Source organism: Canis lupus, chromosome 3, assembly GCF_048164855.1.
Source record: "Canis lupus baileyi chromosome 3, mCanLup2.hap1, whole genome shotgun sequence".
Taxonomy (NCBI): domain Eukaryota; kingdom Metazoa; phylum Chordata; class Mammalia; order Carnivora; family Canidae; genus Canis; species Canis lupus.
The window spans coordinates 83,608,082-83,625,540 of record NC_132840.1 but is presented as its reverse complement, the minus strand read 5'-3'; the positions used below and the strand labels follow the sequence as shown (position 1 = coordinate 83,625,540).

At 33.4% G+C, this 17,459-nt stretch overlaps 1 protein-coding gene across 9 annotated transcripts in view; it reads left to right on the top strand.

The window, feature by feature from the left end:
• The window catches only part of ARHGAP32 (Rho GTPase activating protein 32), a 291,519-nt gene that overhangs the window by 176,798 nt on the left and 97,262 nt on the right, over positions 1–17,459 (top strand). The gene's annotated exons all lie outside the window — the stretch shown is intronic.

Here is a 17,459-nt window from a genome sequence, read left to right as displayed (position 1 = left end):
AATAGAATTCACAGAAAGATACTTGTATGATATTGAAATGAAATTAGACTGTGCCATAACCATTGTTAAGAAAGTAAATGGAGTCCTTTAAAAAAGAGTTATGTGTTCATACAAAATTGATGGAATGCACAGTTTAGTATTGTTACTTGCCTCTTATCTCTGCAAGTTTAGAAAGTTTTTAAGGCTTTAGACATTTGTGGATGAATAACAGTGACTATGGTAACACAGATGTTTCGTTTCATTCTTTCTCCCTGTCATATTGGCAATTCTGCATGTACTCAGAACTGAAGCAATTAATAGAATAAGTCCTGCAGATATTTAATTTACAAACTTAAAACTCTTCTTGTAAGAGTAAAGGAAATACACCGTTTATTTGATGACAAAGATTAAATTAATCAGTTACTGGTCATCTATTAGAGTGAAAGGGGCAAATGTAGCTTCAGTTTTCTCTGCCTGAGATGCTCACTTTTCTACCAGGCAGGAAGCCTCACTGTACAGTATGTAGCCTGTGTATGTGTGTATATGTTGTAGAAGGAGTCTGTTTCTTGACTCTTAGTTTTAGAATTTTTGTGAGGATAATTACCGGGACTTCTCTTAATGAGATTTGAAGTAGGTCATTTGTAGCATTATTTCCTCCACCAAGTAAGTAGTTTAGCTCCTTTGCTTACTTCACTTTCATTAGGCCTTATGTCTAGTTTAGAATTAGTGATTGTAAAGTAATTGTTTTTGCAAAAAGCTTTCTTTTGTACAAAGTTTTTTGTTTTTTGTTTTCCTTGGGAAAGGGGCATTTGTGGTTTTTGTTTTTTTTCCCCTCAAAAACTATTATTCCTGTACCTGAAGTTAAAAATTACATAATCTTGAGAGGTCTAATGCTTACCTCATATAGGAAATACCTGAGTTCTTAGTCTTAGTGATTTTTTAAAAAAAACAACCTTTCAGACTTAAATGCTTTTATTTCTAGGTATCAGAATATGAGATTGGAAATTGAATTTAGCTTGTATAAAAATAAGATGGCCAAAGTTTCATATTGTTAATAGAAAGTAGGCAGCTCTGAATCACTAAGTTTCATGTCATGATTAGTAAAATACTTCTATTTTGTGACTTAATTTTTAAGAGAAAATATCACGTGTGTTTTGGTGAACCATTGTTTATGCATAGATACAAATCATATCTTCTTTATCTAGAGTACGTGATTGGCATGTCAGTAATGAATTTATTAATCCCTCTGTAACCTACCATCTTTTAGCATCTGTCCTTCTCACCATTAATATCCTCATGATCTGACAATGCGAACAGTTTTATTCTCATAAGCAAAACATAATGTTACAAACACTTGTGCTATTTTCTTAAGTGACCTTCAAAAGATAAGCATGGTATTTTGGAACTATATGTCACTTGATTATGCTTCCATGAATTAGTGACCTAACTAGTTAGGCTATTTTCTAGTTGCAAGTATCTTGTTAATCTGCTTAAAGAATTTCAGACAACTTAATATACTATTCATTATATCAAAGTGTAAGTTACTACAGTATAATAATGTCATTACACTTCTTTGAAGGACTGTAAGTGATCAGTGATGCATCTCTATGGCTTACTTTCTGTATTCTTGCCAAATGTGTCAGCCATAAATCATATTAAGTGGCAATCACATATTACTTAATAACTAATATTATAGAGACTCATAATCACACCCTCTCATATGCCAATGAGGAAATTGAGGCCCAAATTACTGATGTGGCTTTCTAAGTTATATGAAATCTTAGCAAGATTTACTACTAGAGACTTCAGTTTCCTGATTGCCAGTTTTTACTGCATCTCAGTGGAATTCACAATCTCGAATAGATTTAAGAGATTGCTTAGTCTTCAGATAATATATGATTACCATTACATACTGATGTAATTTGTTCCAGAAACTTTTTTTCATATATTGAATATTTTTGCTAATTTCTAATTTTTAAAGTACACCTGAAATTCTTTTTTATTTAACCCATTTTTCTCTTGTTCTTTAATCTTAGAAAATGGCCAGTTAAACAACTGTGATTTTTTTTTTTCCACCTTTCTGGAAGTTAACTAATACTGATTGTTTTAGGTCTTATCTTTGAATCTTTTAATTGTGCTTTTGCCTCTACCCTTTCAAGTTTTTATTTTTTGTTAAATTGTGAATTCAGAAATGTAAACCATATCTTTCATACTGAAATGATTCATATTTAGTAGGCATTTTGATTATCTGTTTCTAGTACACAGATACTGTGACATGCAGTATAACATTTAATTCTTTCAACAATTGTGTGAGGTAAATAGTCTGTTTTTCATTTTATAGCTGATGAACCTAAGACTCAAGAATGTTAATAACTTGCCCAAAGTCGTAAAATTAAAGAGAAAGACTAGGATTTGAACATCAGTCTACTGGGTTTTTTTCCCCACTATTCTTCTGTCATTTTCTAATAGGATTTATAGTTGCTTAGCTGCTCTGAAATCTGCTAAGCATATCCTAAATGTTAATAAAGAATTCTAGAAATGTGTTGAGAATGACAGTCAAGTTTCTTTTTTTTTAATTTTTTAATTTTTATTTTTTTTTATAGTCAAGTTTCTTTGCATGACTTTAGTGGAAAGTCTAGATATCATTGAGATGTACTTATTTTAAGACATCAGTGTGTATTTTTTTCTGATTTAAAAGTGTGGATTTATGGGTTTTTAGGCCAACAATACTTATAGAAATTTTGGAAACTATGGGAAATGGAGAAAAAAGAAAATTGCCATAATACTACTACCCTGGGATTGCCTATTTACAGTTTTGTATACTTTTCCTTTGTTTTACATAGTTATATTTTATCATTGAATACAGAGGTACATATATAATTTTACATAACTTTTTAAAAAAAGATATTTTATTTATTCATGAGAGACACACAGACAAAGGCAAAGACATAGGCAAAGGGAGAAGCAGGCTCCATGCAGGGATCCCGACTTGGGACTTGATACTGGGACTCCAGGATCACGCCCTGAGCCTAAGGCAGGCACTCAACTGCTGAGCCACCCAGGCATCCCAACTTTTTATTTATAAAGCATTCCTCCATGTTATTATAATCTCTCTGAAGACATTAATTAATTAATTTACTGTAATTGACATACAATACTGTATTTCCTTTTCATTGTAGGTGTACCAACATAGTGATTTGACATTCATATGCAGTACAAAATGATCACCATAATAAGTGTAGTTACCAACTGTCAACAAACATAATTGTGACAAAATTATTGACTCTATTCTTCATGTTGCATTTTATGTCCCTGTGACTTACTTATTTTATAACTGGAAGTTTGTACATCTGAATCTCCTTCACTTGTTACATGCATCCCCTATCTGTCTCCCCTCTGGCAGTTACCTGTTTGTATTTTTTAGTCTGTTTCTGCTTTGTTGTTAGTTCATTTGTTTTATTTTTTAGAGTCCACGTTTAAATGTAGCGATAAGGTGTTTGTCTTTCTATATCTGACTTATTTCACTTAGCATAACAGGCTCTAGGTTTGTCTATCTGTGTTGTCATAAATGGCAAGATCCCATTCTTTTTTAATGGCTGAGTGATAATCCATGTACCTATGTTCCATAACTTCTTTACTTGCATCTGTCAATGAACACTTAGGTTGCTTCCATATCACACCTATTGTAAATGATGCTGCAGTGAATATAGTGATGCATACAACATCTCTTTGAATTAGTGCTTTGTTTTATTTGGATAAATAGCCAGATGAGGAATTGCTGCATCATATGGTATTTCTGTTTTTAAACTTTAGAGGAATCCCCATGTTATTTTTTTTTTAGTGTTTCCACCAATTTACATGCCCACCAGCACTACATGGGGATTTCCTTTTCTTTGTATCCTTGGCAACAATTATTATTTCTTGTCTTTTTGATACTATCCATTCTGATAGGTGGGATTAACATCTCAGTGTGGATTTGATTTGTATTTCCCTGTGATCAGCAATATTGAATATTTTTTCATGTGTCTCATGGCCATCTGTATGTCTTTGGAAAAATGTTTATTCAGGTCCTGTTCCATGCTCATGTTTTAAATGAGATTGTTTTTCTGTGTGTATATGTGTTGGATTATTTGAGTTCTTTATATATTTTGGATATTAACCCCTTGTTTGATATATCACTTACAGATTTAGGAGGTTGCCTTTTCATTTTGTTGATGGTTTCCTTCTCTGGACAAAAACTTTTTAGTGTACCATATTCTCAGTTTTTTTATATTTGTTTTTGTTGCCCTTGTCTGAGGAGACAGATTCAAAAAAATATTGCTAAGACTGATGTCAAAGAGTTTATTGCCTGTGTTTTCTCTTAGAACTTTTATGGTTTCAGGTCTTACATTTAGGTCTTGAATCTATTTTGAGTTATTTTCGTATACGGTATAAAGAAGTGGTCCAGTTTCATTCTTTTGCATGTAGCTGTCCAGTTTTCCAAACACCGTTTATTGAAGTGACTGTCTTTTCCCTGTTTTATATTTTTGGCTCCTTTGTCATAGGTTAATTGACCATATAAGCATAGGTTGTTTCTGGGCTTTATACTCTGTTCTGTCTCTTTTTGTACCAATACTGTACTGTCTTGATTATGATAGCTTGAAATTGTAGTTTGAAATCTAGAAGCATGATACCTCCAGCTTTCTGGAGGTTCTTCCTCAAGGATGTTTTGGCTGGGATTTTTGTGGTTGCATACAAATCTTAGAATTTTTGGTTTAAGTTCTATGAAAAATACTATTGATATTTTGATAGGGATTGCATTGAATTTATAGATTGCTTTGGGTAGTATGGACATTTAAACAGTATTAAATCTTCCAGTCATAAGCATGGTATATGCTATATTTATATTTATATTATTTGCATTTATATATTTATTTATATTTATTTATTTATTTATTTGCATCAACTGTACTTTCTTTCATTGATGTCTTATAGTTTTCAGAGTACAGGTGTTTCACCTCCTTGGTTAAATTTATTTCTAGATGTTTTATTATTTTTGATGTAATTGTACATGTGATTATTTTTTTAAAGATTTTATTTATTTATTCATGAGAGACACACAGAAAGAGAGAGGCAGAGACACAGGTAGAGGGAGAAGCAGGCTCTGTGCAGGAAACCTGATGTGGGACTTGATCCCGGGTCTCCAGGATCAGGCCCTGGGCTGAAGGCAGCGCTAAACTGTTAAGTCACCAGGGCTGCCCTGTACCTGTGATTATTAATTTCTCTTTCTGCTAGCTTGTTATTACTGTATAGAAATGAAACCAATTTCTTTTTTTTTTTTTTAAAGATCGTATTTATTTATTCATGAGAGACAGAGAGAGAGGCAGAGACACAGGCAGAGGGAGAAGCAGGCTCCGTGCAGGGAGCCTGACATGGGACTTGATCCCGGGTCTCCAGGATCAGGCCCTGGGCTGAAGGCGGCGCTAAAACGCTGAGCTACCTGGGCTTCCCAAAACCAATTTCTTTATATTAATTTTGTATCTGCAACTTTAGTGAATTCATTAATAGTTTCTAATAGTTTTTTCTGTGAAATCTTTGAGTACCATGTTATCTGCAAATACTGAGTTTGACTTCTTCCTTCCATTTACATTCCCTTTATCTCTTTTTCTTGTCTGATTGCTGTGGCAAGGACTTCCAGTACTTTGTTGAGTAAAAGTGGTGAAATTATATTCTTGATTTGTTCCTATCTTAAAGGAAAAGCTTTCATTTTTTTTTTTTACCATTGATTATATTATTATCTGTAGGAGTGTTATATATGCCCTTTATTATTTTGAGGTATGCTTCCTCTATTCCCACTTTGTTCAGTTTTTTTTTAATCATGAATGGATATTGAATTTTATCAAATACTTTTTCTGCATCTATTGAAATGATAATGATTTTTTAAGTCTTCATTTTTTTAAGTCTTCATTTTGTTAATGTGGTGCATGATGTTAATTGATTTGTGAATATTGAACCATCTTTGCATTCCTGTCAAATTCCACTTGATCGTGGTGTATGATCCTTATAGTGTACTGTTGAATTTGGTTTTCTAATATTTTGTTGAGGATTTTTGCATTTAGATTCATCAGGGATATTGGTTTTTAATTTTCTTTCTTGGCTGTGTGTTTGTCTGGTTTTGGTATCACAGTAATGCTAGTCATAGAATGAATTTGGAAGCATTCCTTCTTCTTCCAATTTTTGGAAACAAATTGACAAGTCTAGATATTCAGTCTTCTTTACATTTTTTTTTTTTTTTCAAATTCACCTGTGAAGCCATTTGGCCCTGGACTTTTGTTTGTTGGGAGTTTTTAAAATACTGATTGAATTTCATTACATAATTGGTCTGTTCAGATATTCTGTCTCTTCTTGATTAAGAAACAACATCAGGCAGCCCGGGTGACTCAGTAGTTTAGCACCACCTTCAGCCCAGGACATGATCCTGGGGACTCGGGATCGAGTCCCATTTCAGGCTCCCTGCATGGAGCCTGCTTCTCTGTCTGCTTGTGTCACTACCTCTTTCTGTCTCTCTCTGTGTCTCTCATAAATAAATAAATAAAATCTTTAAAAAAATAAAAAGAAGAAACAACATCTGGAAGATTTATTTTATAGAATATTTAATGTTTCTAGGAATCTATCCATTTTTTGGTAGGTTGTCTAATTTGTTAATGTGTAATTATAGTAATCTAATAATTTTTTGTATTTTTGGGGTGTAAGTTGTAACTTCTTTTCTTTCATTTCTGATTTTATTTTCTTGACTCTTCTCTTTTTTTTCTTGATTAGTCTGCTTAAAGAGTTTTTGTTTGTTTTTCTTTATGTTATTTTTAAAAGTAATTTCTGTACCCAGTGTGGGGATCAATTTTATAACCCTAAGATCAGGAGTTATAGGCTCCACCAGCTGAGTCAGCCAGTTGAAACCCTTTCAACATTTCTTGTAATGCTAGTTTAGTGTTGAACTTTTAAAAATTTTCTTGTATGGGAAACTCTCCTTCAATTCTGAATGAAAACTTTGCTGGTAGACTGTTCTTGTAGGTTTTTTCCTTTGCATCCTGAATATATCATGCCACTTCTTTCTGATCTGAAAACTTGCTGCTGAAAAATCAGCTGATGGTCATATGGGTGGTCCTTATACTCACTATTGGCTTTTCTCTTGTTTCTTTTAGGGTTCTCTCTTTATATCTTTAATTTTCAACATTTAAATATTTATGTCTCTTAGCATGGTTCTTTTGGGTTCATCTTGTTTTGAAATGTTCCCCCCATTATTTTTCTTTCAGTTCTTTAAGTAAACAAACTGAAAAAAAGTAATATCGTAGAATACATTGGTCTTAATGAAGAAACACTCTTGTGTCATGATCTTGATCTGAATGATAATACTTTATCTTTTCTGAAAGTCATACTAATTTTTCCTCTGCTTCTGCCTTACTTTTTAGAAAACATAATGTATTTAGTTTGAGTTTAATGAATAATAATAAACATTTTGGAGATTTGGTCATATGTCAAGGAATATACTAAAATAACTTTTACTGTCTTAAGTGTGGAACATTCAGTAATTTTAAGAAGTCCAAAACGAGATAAACTCTCACAGTAATTGAGCCTCACTACATAGAATAAATCATTTGTAAGTGCAATGTTAGTGGTAATGAGTCTTGATGTCATCCAGTGTTCCATTGTTTGTTTCTTTAGCAAGTAAGCAAACATCAGCTTTCAAGTGTTAATTGTAAGATGGCGCATTTAAACCCAGCTGTTAGAAGAATTTATTCTAACATATGCCCCAATAAAAATCCTTTATGATCTTTCCTTGCTGTAAATACAGGTTTGTTAGTGCAAGAAATTGCTGCCTAATAAAGTACTTAATAAAGCATGTACTATTTTACTGTTTCATTGTAAACTTTAGACCAGTTAAAATGAATGGTGTTATTGTATTTGGATTGTATTAATGACTACCTTTGTATTTTAACAAGAATTCATCATTATATAATAGTTTATTTTTTTTGAGGATCAAGTTTTTCATAAATATTTACAGTACTCTGAAAGCTCCTTTATGTCCTGGTAGGTGGGGTAAACAGTTGGTTTTAGGGGAATGCTTTCTTGCCTCAAAATATCTCCTGCTTCAAATTCCACCATCAGAAATGCATTCCTTGGTATTAAATATCTGCTCCACTTATTCCACTTAGAAAATGCGGTTACTAAGGGGTGGAGTTGACTATTCACATTTGTAGAGCATCTGCGTATGAACAAAATATGTAGATAGATTGTAAACATCTAAATCTTGTAACTCTTTTGTGAAATGTGTTACTATTTTCATTTTATTTGTGAGTAAACTGTTGCTGATAGATGTTAAGTAAAGTACATAAACTCCTCTATCTAGGATAAGGCCCAGCTGCAATTAAATCAGTTCATTCTATTTTCAGATCATTCTCTTTTTGCTGAACTTCATCATACCATTAAAGAGAGAATTTGTTAATTTTTTTTCAGTTAACTTTCCCATGATAAAGGGACTTCCAAGGACATGGGTGAGGACTGTTCTTCTCAGAAAGAAGAGCAAATACATCTAGAATTTGTCTTTTTTCATTCCTGTTATTACTAAGCTAGCCCAAGATGCTGGATCTTGTTGGGATGTTATGATTAGCATATGTGTTTGTATCCTGTAATCAGTTACAACCATTTACACTGCTAGAGTGATGTAAAATGTAAGTTGAAAATGTTAACACTCTTCAAAAGATTTTTGCTGTCTTTAGAGCTAAACCCAAACTGCTAACTAGGACCTGTGAGGGTCCCACCTCATCTGGACCTTGCCTACCTCTTCTGCATCATGTCATGACAGCCTGCTCATTCCTATGTTCTGGTCACACCAGCTTTCATTCAGTTTTTAAAAGGCTAAATTCTTTCCTAATACAAAGTATTGAACATTGCTCAGCTTATAACTCTGTTCACACTGTGCACTTGCTGTGTCCGGTGCCTTCTCTGTTTTCAGGATAGAGTTCAGGTATCCCCTCCTTAGAAGGGCTTTTCCTGACTACTTTCCCTGGAGTAGGTTCTTGTTGATCTCCTCACAGAACAAAGTTATCATTATTTTACTTATACATATCTATTTACTTCAAAAAGTATTTGTTTTTTGCACTAATTCAAAAAAATATACACACCTCTATGTTTATTGCAGCTTATTTACCTTGGCCAAGATGTGGAATCAACCTAAGCAGCCATTGATACATGAATAAAGATATGGCATATCACACTGTGTATCATACAATGGAATATTATTCACCCACAAAAAAGGAGCTCTTGCTACTTGTGACAACATGGATGGGACCTAGAGGGTATTATGCTAAAAGAAATAAGACAGAAAGATACCATTGGTTTCTCTTATATGTGGGAAAACAACAGAATGGAAATAGACTCATAAATGCAAAGAACAAACTGATGTTTGACAGAGCAGAGGTGGTTGGTAAGATGGGCAAAATAGGTGAAGGGAATTAGGTAGTACACACTTACAGTTATAAAATAAAGTATGGAATGGGGTAACATTGCATGATGATGGGCGGTAACTACACTTATCATGGTAAACATTTTGTAATATATAGAATTATTGAAGCACTATGTTGTGCCCTGAAAATAGCATCACATTCCATTTCAACAATACTTCAGTAACACTTGTTTTTCTCACTAGAAATAAATTCTGAGAAGTTGGAGATTTGTTGGTTCTCTCTTGTATCTCTAATGCTTATTTCAGTGCTTATGCTATAGGTGCTCAGTGATGAGAGAAAGAAAAACACATTTTTGTCTTAGAAATTTGATCCTATTTACATTAGAGATTTCTTTTTCTCTCATTCTTCATTTGCAGCCTTATCAAGAATTAGGAATATTTTGTTACTGATTGGATAGCAAGTTACTTGGTGGTAATAATTATTAAGGTTAGAATTTAGCAATAAATTAAGATTTAAGCAGATATACCTAATGAGTTTTTTATATTGTTTTTGTTTCATTATTTATAAAATAAGTAGATTTATACAATATTCTATTAATATTCTATACAATATTCTATTAATATTAATATTCTAATTTGTAGTTGATCTTTGAACAACATTGTTTAAGTAGCATGGTTCCATTCATGTAGATTTTTTTTTTCATGTAGATTTTTTTTTATGTAGATTTTTTTTTGATAAATACAGTACATTATTGTAAATGTATTTTCTCTTCCTTAAGATTTTCTTAATAACACTTTTTTCCTTCTACCTTGCTTTAAGAATATGGTGAAAAATGGGATCCCTGGGTGGCGCAGCGGTTTGGCGCCTGCCTTTGGCCCAGGGCACGATCCTGGAGACACGGGATCGAGTCCCACGTCGGGCTCCCGGTGCGTGGAGCCTGCTTCTCCCTCTGCCTGTGTCTCTGTGCCTCTCTCTCTCTCTCTGTGACTATCATAAATAAATAAAAATTTAAAAAAAAAAAAAAAAAAAAAAAGAATATGGTGAAAAAACCACAGTACATAATATAACGTACAAAATCTGTTTATTGACTATTTATGTTTTTGGCATGGCTTCCAGTCAAGAGTAAGCCATTAGAAGTTATACTTTGGAGGAGCAAAACTTATATGTGGATTTTTGACTGTGCAGTGAGAATTTAACAGTTTTAGATGATTTGCAAATTATATTAAGGTTTTCATTTTGTGAATGATAATCCATATAAAAGAACAGACTTTTACTGGTACAAGAACATTTTTAAAAAGTATTGCTGATCATGAGGAAATGAATTTTGAAATCCAGTCTACCATTTACTTTTTAAAGCTTTTTTGCATTTTTGTGGTTGGTTGTTATTTATTACCTTGAATAAGACTGCTTAGATGGAAGAAAACATGATTTATTTTTAAGAATTAGTGTATTTTTTAGAGTAGTCATAGGTTCATAGCAAACTATAGTGGAAAGTACAGGGCTCCTATATGCCTCTTATCCCCACATGCTCAACCTTGTCCACTCTGGACATCTTTCCCCAACATGGTACATTTGTTATGATTGATGAACCTACACTGATGTACCTTTGCAGCAAGGGTTTAGTAATGGGGTTGTACTTTCAATGGGTTTGGACAAATTTATAATTATATGTACCTACCATTATGGTATCATACATAATAGTTCACTGCCCTGAAAATTCTCTGTATTCTTTTTATCTTTTGCTTCTCCCTACCCAGTGGCAACCACAGATATTTTTACTGTCTTTATAGTTTTGCCTTTTCAAAATATCATATAGTTCAAATTATATGGTACAGAGCCTTTTCAGTAATATGCATTTAAGTTTCCTCCATGTCTTCTGAAGGCTTCTTTCTTTTTAGTGCCAAATAATTTCCATTGTCTGATTGTACCACGGTTTATATATCCATTCACCAGCTGAAGGACATCTTAGTTGCTTCCAAATTTCAGCAATTATGGATAAAGTTACTACAAACATTCATGTGCAGGTTTTGTGTGAACATAACTTTTAGCTCATTTGGATAAACACCAAGGAGTCCAATTGCTGGAACCTGTGGTAAGGTGTGTTTATAGTTTTATAAGAAACTGACAAACTGGGGCGCCTGGGTGGCTCCATCAGTTAAGCATCTGCCTTCAGTTCAGATCATGATCTCAGAATCCTGGGATCCAGCCCCGCATCAAGCTCTCTGCTCAGCAGGGTGTCTGCTTCTCCCTCTCCCTCTGTCTCTCTCCCCAGCTTGTGCGCTCTCTCTCTCTCTCTTTCTCAAATAAATACAATCTCAAAAAGAAAAAGAAAAAAAAAAAAGCCTGACAAGCTATTTTCCAAAGAGGGTTTACCATTTTGTATTCCTACTAGCAATGAAAAAAATTTCTTGTTACTTCACATCTTTGTCAGCATTTGGTTTTAACAGTTCTGGATTTTTGCTGTTCTAATAGGTGTGTATTAGCATCTCCTTTTAATTTGCATTTCCCTGATGACACATATGTGGAGCATCTTTTCATATACTTATTTATCATTTGTGTATCGTTTTGGTAAGCTGTGTGTTAGGATCTTTGTACCATTTTTAAATCAGTTGTTTGTTTTCTTATTGTTGATTTTTAAGAGTTCTTTGTATATTTTGGATAATATCCCTTTATCAGATATATCTTTTGCCAATATTTTCATTCAAGTGTATTACTTGTCTCTTCATTTTCTTATTAGTGTCTTGACACAGCAAAAAATTTTAACTTCAGTGAAGTCCAGCTCATTAATTCTTGTTTTTATTGATTGTGTATCTAGTGTTGTATCTAAAAAGTCCATCACTAAACCTAAGATCATCTGTATTTTTCCTATGTTATTTTCTATGAGTTTTATAATTTTGCATTTTATGTTAAGGTCTATGATCCATTTTGAGTGATTTTGTGAAAGCTGTTAAGGCCTATGTCTAGATTTATATTTTTGCCCTGTAGATTTTGCCAGTTTTTCCAGCACTATTTGTTGAAAAGACTGTCTTTTTTTTTGTTATTATTATTAAAAAGACTGTTTTTTTAATCCATTGTATTGTCTTCTCTCTTTTGTCAAAGATTGGTTGACAGTACTTAGGTAGGTCTGTTTCTGGGCTCCCTATTTTGTTCCATGGGTGTTTTATTTATTTATTTTTTTGCCAATACCACATGTTTTGATTGTTGTAGTTTTATGATAAATCTTGAAGTCACTTATTGTCATTCTTCCAACTTTGTTCTTCTCTGTTGATATTGTATTAGCTATTCTGGGTCTTTTGTCTCTCTATATAAACCTTAGAAACAGTTTGTTGATACTGACAAAAATAACTTGCTTTGGTTTTGATTGGCATAGCACTGTGGATCTAGATCAGGTTGGGGAAAATTGACATCTTGACAATATTGTGTTTTCCTATCCATGAACATGGTATATCTCTCATTTTTTAGTTGTTTCTTCCTATCAGAGTCTTGTCGTTTTCCTCATATAGATCTTGTACATAGTTTTTTAGACTTGTTCTTAGATACTTCTTTTTTAGAGGAGGGTGTTGATCTAAATGCTATTGTGGTTTTTATTTTATTTTATTTTTTAATTTTTTTTATGATAGGCACAGTGAGAGAGAGAGAGGCAGAGACACAGGCAGAGGGAGAAGCAGGCTCCATGCACCGGGAGCCCGACGTGGGATTCGATCCCGGGTCTCCAGGGTCGCGCCCTGGGCCAAAGGCAGGCGCCAAACCGCTGCGCCACCCAGGGATCCCCTGCTATTGTGTTTTTAATTTCAAATTGAACTTACTCATTGTTGGTGCCTAGGAAGCAAATGACTTTTATATATTAATTTTGTATTCTGCTATTTTGGTATAATCACTTAGTAGTTCCAGGAGGTTTTTAGAAAGTTCTTTTGTATTGTATACCTAGATAATTATGTCATCTATGTACAAAGACTGTTTAATTTCTTCCTTCCCCCTTTGTATATCTTTTATTTCCTTTTCTTGCCCTAATGGATTGGGTAAAGAATTCCAGTACAGTGTTGAAAAGCAGTACAGAGAAGGGGACATCCTTGCCTTGTTCCTTATTGAGTCTTATTTGGAAAGCCTCAAGTTTTTCACTATTACATATGATACTAGCTGTAGAGTTTTTATAGACTTTTTTTTTATCAAATTGTGGAAATATCCCATTAATCTTAGTTTACTGAGAATTTTTATATGAATGAGTGTTGGATATTGGCAAGTGCTTTTCATACATCTTCCAGTATGATCGTATGATTTTACTTCCATAGCTTATTGATGTGATTAATTTCATTAACTGATTTTGAATGCTGGACCAGCTTTGCATGCATGCCTGGGATAGATTCCACTTGATTGTGGTGCATAATTATATTCCATGTTGCTGAATTTAATTTGCTAATAATAGTGTTGACTTTTTTTCATCAGTATTCTTAAGAGATATTGTTCTGTAGTTTTCCTTTTTTGTAATGTCCATGTTGTTTTGGTAGTAGGTTAATTCTAGCCTCATAGAATGAATTGGAAAGTATTCCCTGTTTCAGTCTTCTGAAAGAGATTATAGAGAATTGGTACAATTTCTTTATTAAATATTTGGTATAATTCTAACATTGTGAACCAATCTTGGCCTGGTGCTTTCTCTTTTGGAAGTTTATTAATTATGGTTCCATATTTTAAATAGATATAGGCCTTATTCATATTGTCCATTTCTTTTTGTGTGAGTTTTGGAAGATTGTTTCTTTTGAGGACTTGTGTCAGTTTCATCTAGATTATCAAATGTGTGAGCATAGACTTTTTTAACAGATTCTTTTTTTTTAAAGATTTTATTTATGTATTCATGAGACACACACAGAGAGAGAGAGAGAGAGAGAGAGAGGGAGAGATAGAGGTAGAGACATAGGCAGAGGAAGAAGCAGGCTCCATGCAGGAAGCCTGATGTGGGACTTGATCCCGGGACTCCAGGATCACACCCTGAGCCAAAGGCAGATGCTCAATCACTGAGCTACCCAGGTGTCCCAACATAGAGTTATTTATAGTATTTATTATCCTTTTAATGTTCATATGATCTGTTGTGATGTTCTCTCTTTCATTTCTGATACTAGTAATTTGTGTTTTCTCTTCTTTTTGTTTTACTTAGCCTGCCTAGAGATTTATTGATTTTATTGATCTTACCAAAGAATTGACTTTTGGCTTTGTAAATTTTCTTTATTGATTTCCTGTTTTCAAGTTCACTGATTTCTACTATAATTTTTTAAATTTCTTCTGTTTACTTGGTTTTAAATTTTTTTAAAGATAGAATTGTAGATAAGAGTTTAGCTCTTTCTTCTTTTCTAGACTTCTAGGTGTCTCCCAGTTCTGGGGACAGTGGTCTGCCCTGTGACCTCATTTCTCTCATGGATCTCTGAAGATTTACTGATTTTTCATTTTGCTCAGCTTTTTTACTTGTTAGGATAGAATAGTGACCTCTAAGCTCCGTATATACTGGAAAAGAGATTGAAAATCCAGTTATTAACTTTTAACTTGACTGACCAGATCACTTTTGAAATGTGACTGAATCACAATGTGTTTTCATTGGGCTTCTTATTTTTATGTGGTACTTGATAAGACAAAGTTAGAGGAACTAAAAAAGTTGAACTTGTAGAACAAATGTAAAGGACAAAATGTATCTTAATGCCGCTTTTAAAAATATGTCTTAGATACTTATATAGGAAGAAATCCTAAGTAAGACCTAAGTAATCCTAAGAAAGACCTACCAATTTCTTTTTTATTTCTTTTAAGCAAAAAATCTTAGTGCAATAAGCCATTTAATGTATCACTTCAGAATGCACTCAAGGAAATTTCTTGACAAACTATTTGAATGAATGTGTTAAAGGTCTCAAAGGGCTAATAGTTACACCAAATAGTTTGGCTAGACATTCAGTATAATAGGTTTTGTTAAGTTTGGTAAGTACTATGATAATAGTATACAATATATTTTAGTAGAAAAATTGAGAAAGATTTGAATAGATAATTCTTAATAGAATTAAAGGTATCATTTTCATCTATTGGAAAATTTAAATGATTTTTTCAGTATTAGTGAAGATGCAGCAAAATAGGCACAAATAGTAAAAATTGGTACAACCTTTCCATTTTTAGAAATTGTGTGTGTGTGTTTTAACTTTTTATTTAAAACTAAATTTAGTCTTACAGAAAATTTGCAACAATGGCATAGAGAAATCCGATATATCCTGCACTTAGATTTGGCTGATATCACATTTTTAGGAATTTATTGTAAAGAAGTATAAGACATTGGAACATAGGCTTAAATACAGATGTGTTATTACAATCTTGTTTTCAATTATTGTGCTTTAATCTGGGAACTTCCCAAGTCTGTCAGATTGCACATTTCAATAGCTTTTCCAAAATCAATCTAGGTTAGTGACAGTATCATTATAATGTCCATGCATGTTAACAGTTTCAACCAAGCTAATATTTGCCTGTTATATGACAAGTATGTGACTAATATAGCATTTGAAAGATATTTTTGTGACAGCTATACCAGTGAGAAAAATGTCAGTACTGATAACCAGTGTAATGAATGATTGGCAGGCCATGTGCTCTGTGATTTACACGTATTATTTCATTTAATCTTCCAACAACCCCAGGTACTTTTAACTTTCTGAATTTACAGACGAATAAACTGAGATTTAAGAGAGTTACCTAGGTAGGTCACATGCTAGCAAGTAGCCCACAGTCTACTTTTATATCCTACATTACTGATTACCACTTTCCTCATTGTTTTCTTCTCTCTTCCCTCTATGTTTCACAATCATGTAGGTCTAGAAATCTGTTTTGTATGCTCAGGGGAAAGTGATATTCCAGGTACCAAAGGTTACCTTTTGTCTTAGTTTGGGGTGCTTTAACAAAGTATCATAGACTGGGTACCTTATAAACAATAGAAATTTATTTCTCACAGTTCCGGAAGCTGGAAGTCTGAGATCAGGAGGTCAGAATGGCAAAGATCTGGTATGAGCCATTTTTCAGATTGCAAACAGCTGACTTCTAGTAACCTCATGTGGCATAGAGGAGAAGCAGGTTCTTTTATGACTCCTTTAAGGGTACTAATCCCATTCACGAGGCCCCCACTGTCAAGACCTCATCTTATCCTAATTATTTCCCAAAGACTCCATTTCCTAATGCCATCATATCAGAGGATTGGATTTCTACCTACAGATTTTGAGGAGACATCTTCAGTCCCTCATATTTTAAATTATTTCAGAATATACTTCATTTAATAAGGAATGCTTAATGAAAAAGTATTAAAAGCGGTGCCAATTTCTGTTCTAAAAGTATCAGGTAGGAACAAATACAGTACTACATTTTCTTTTATATTGACCATTTTGCTCATTAGTCCATTGGCTCAAGAGGAGTAATTTTAAAAATGATATTAAAGTAAAATAAAATAAGGATATTAAATTTAAGATTTACTTTCTAAAACTAAATCTGATAACTCAGCCAATATGGAAAATAACCTGTGACATCTAAAGATATATTACCTCCCCTGGCTGAAACCCACATGTACTTAAAAGTAATCAGTAATAGTGTTCTTGTTTTTCATTTGAGTTTCTGAGCTTTTGGTGACCAGTCATTTGTTCTGCTAAATACCATGGAGGTTTGTTTTGAAACTCTGTTCTCGGGATCCCTGGGTGGCGCAGCGGTTTAGCGCCTGCCTTTGGCCCAGGGCGTGATCCTGGAGATCCGGGATCGAATCCCACGTCAGGCTCCCGGTGCATGGAGCCTGCTTCTCCCTCTGCCTATGTCTCTGCCTCTCTCTCTCTCTCACTGTGTGCCTATCATAAATAAATAAAAATTAAAAAAAAAAAAAAAAAAAAAAGAAACTCTGTTCTCTAATTTTAGTATGTTTGGCCCAGAACAAACTCTTTAAATCAATAAAGAATAGAAATAACCAGCATGCACTCAGCCATTTCTGTTACCTGGTGCTCTTTTAATCACTTTACACTAATTTGCTTCATTAAATTCTTAAATAGC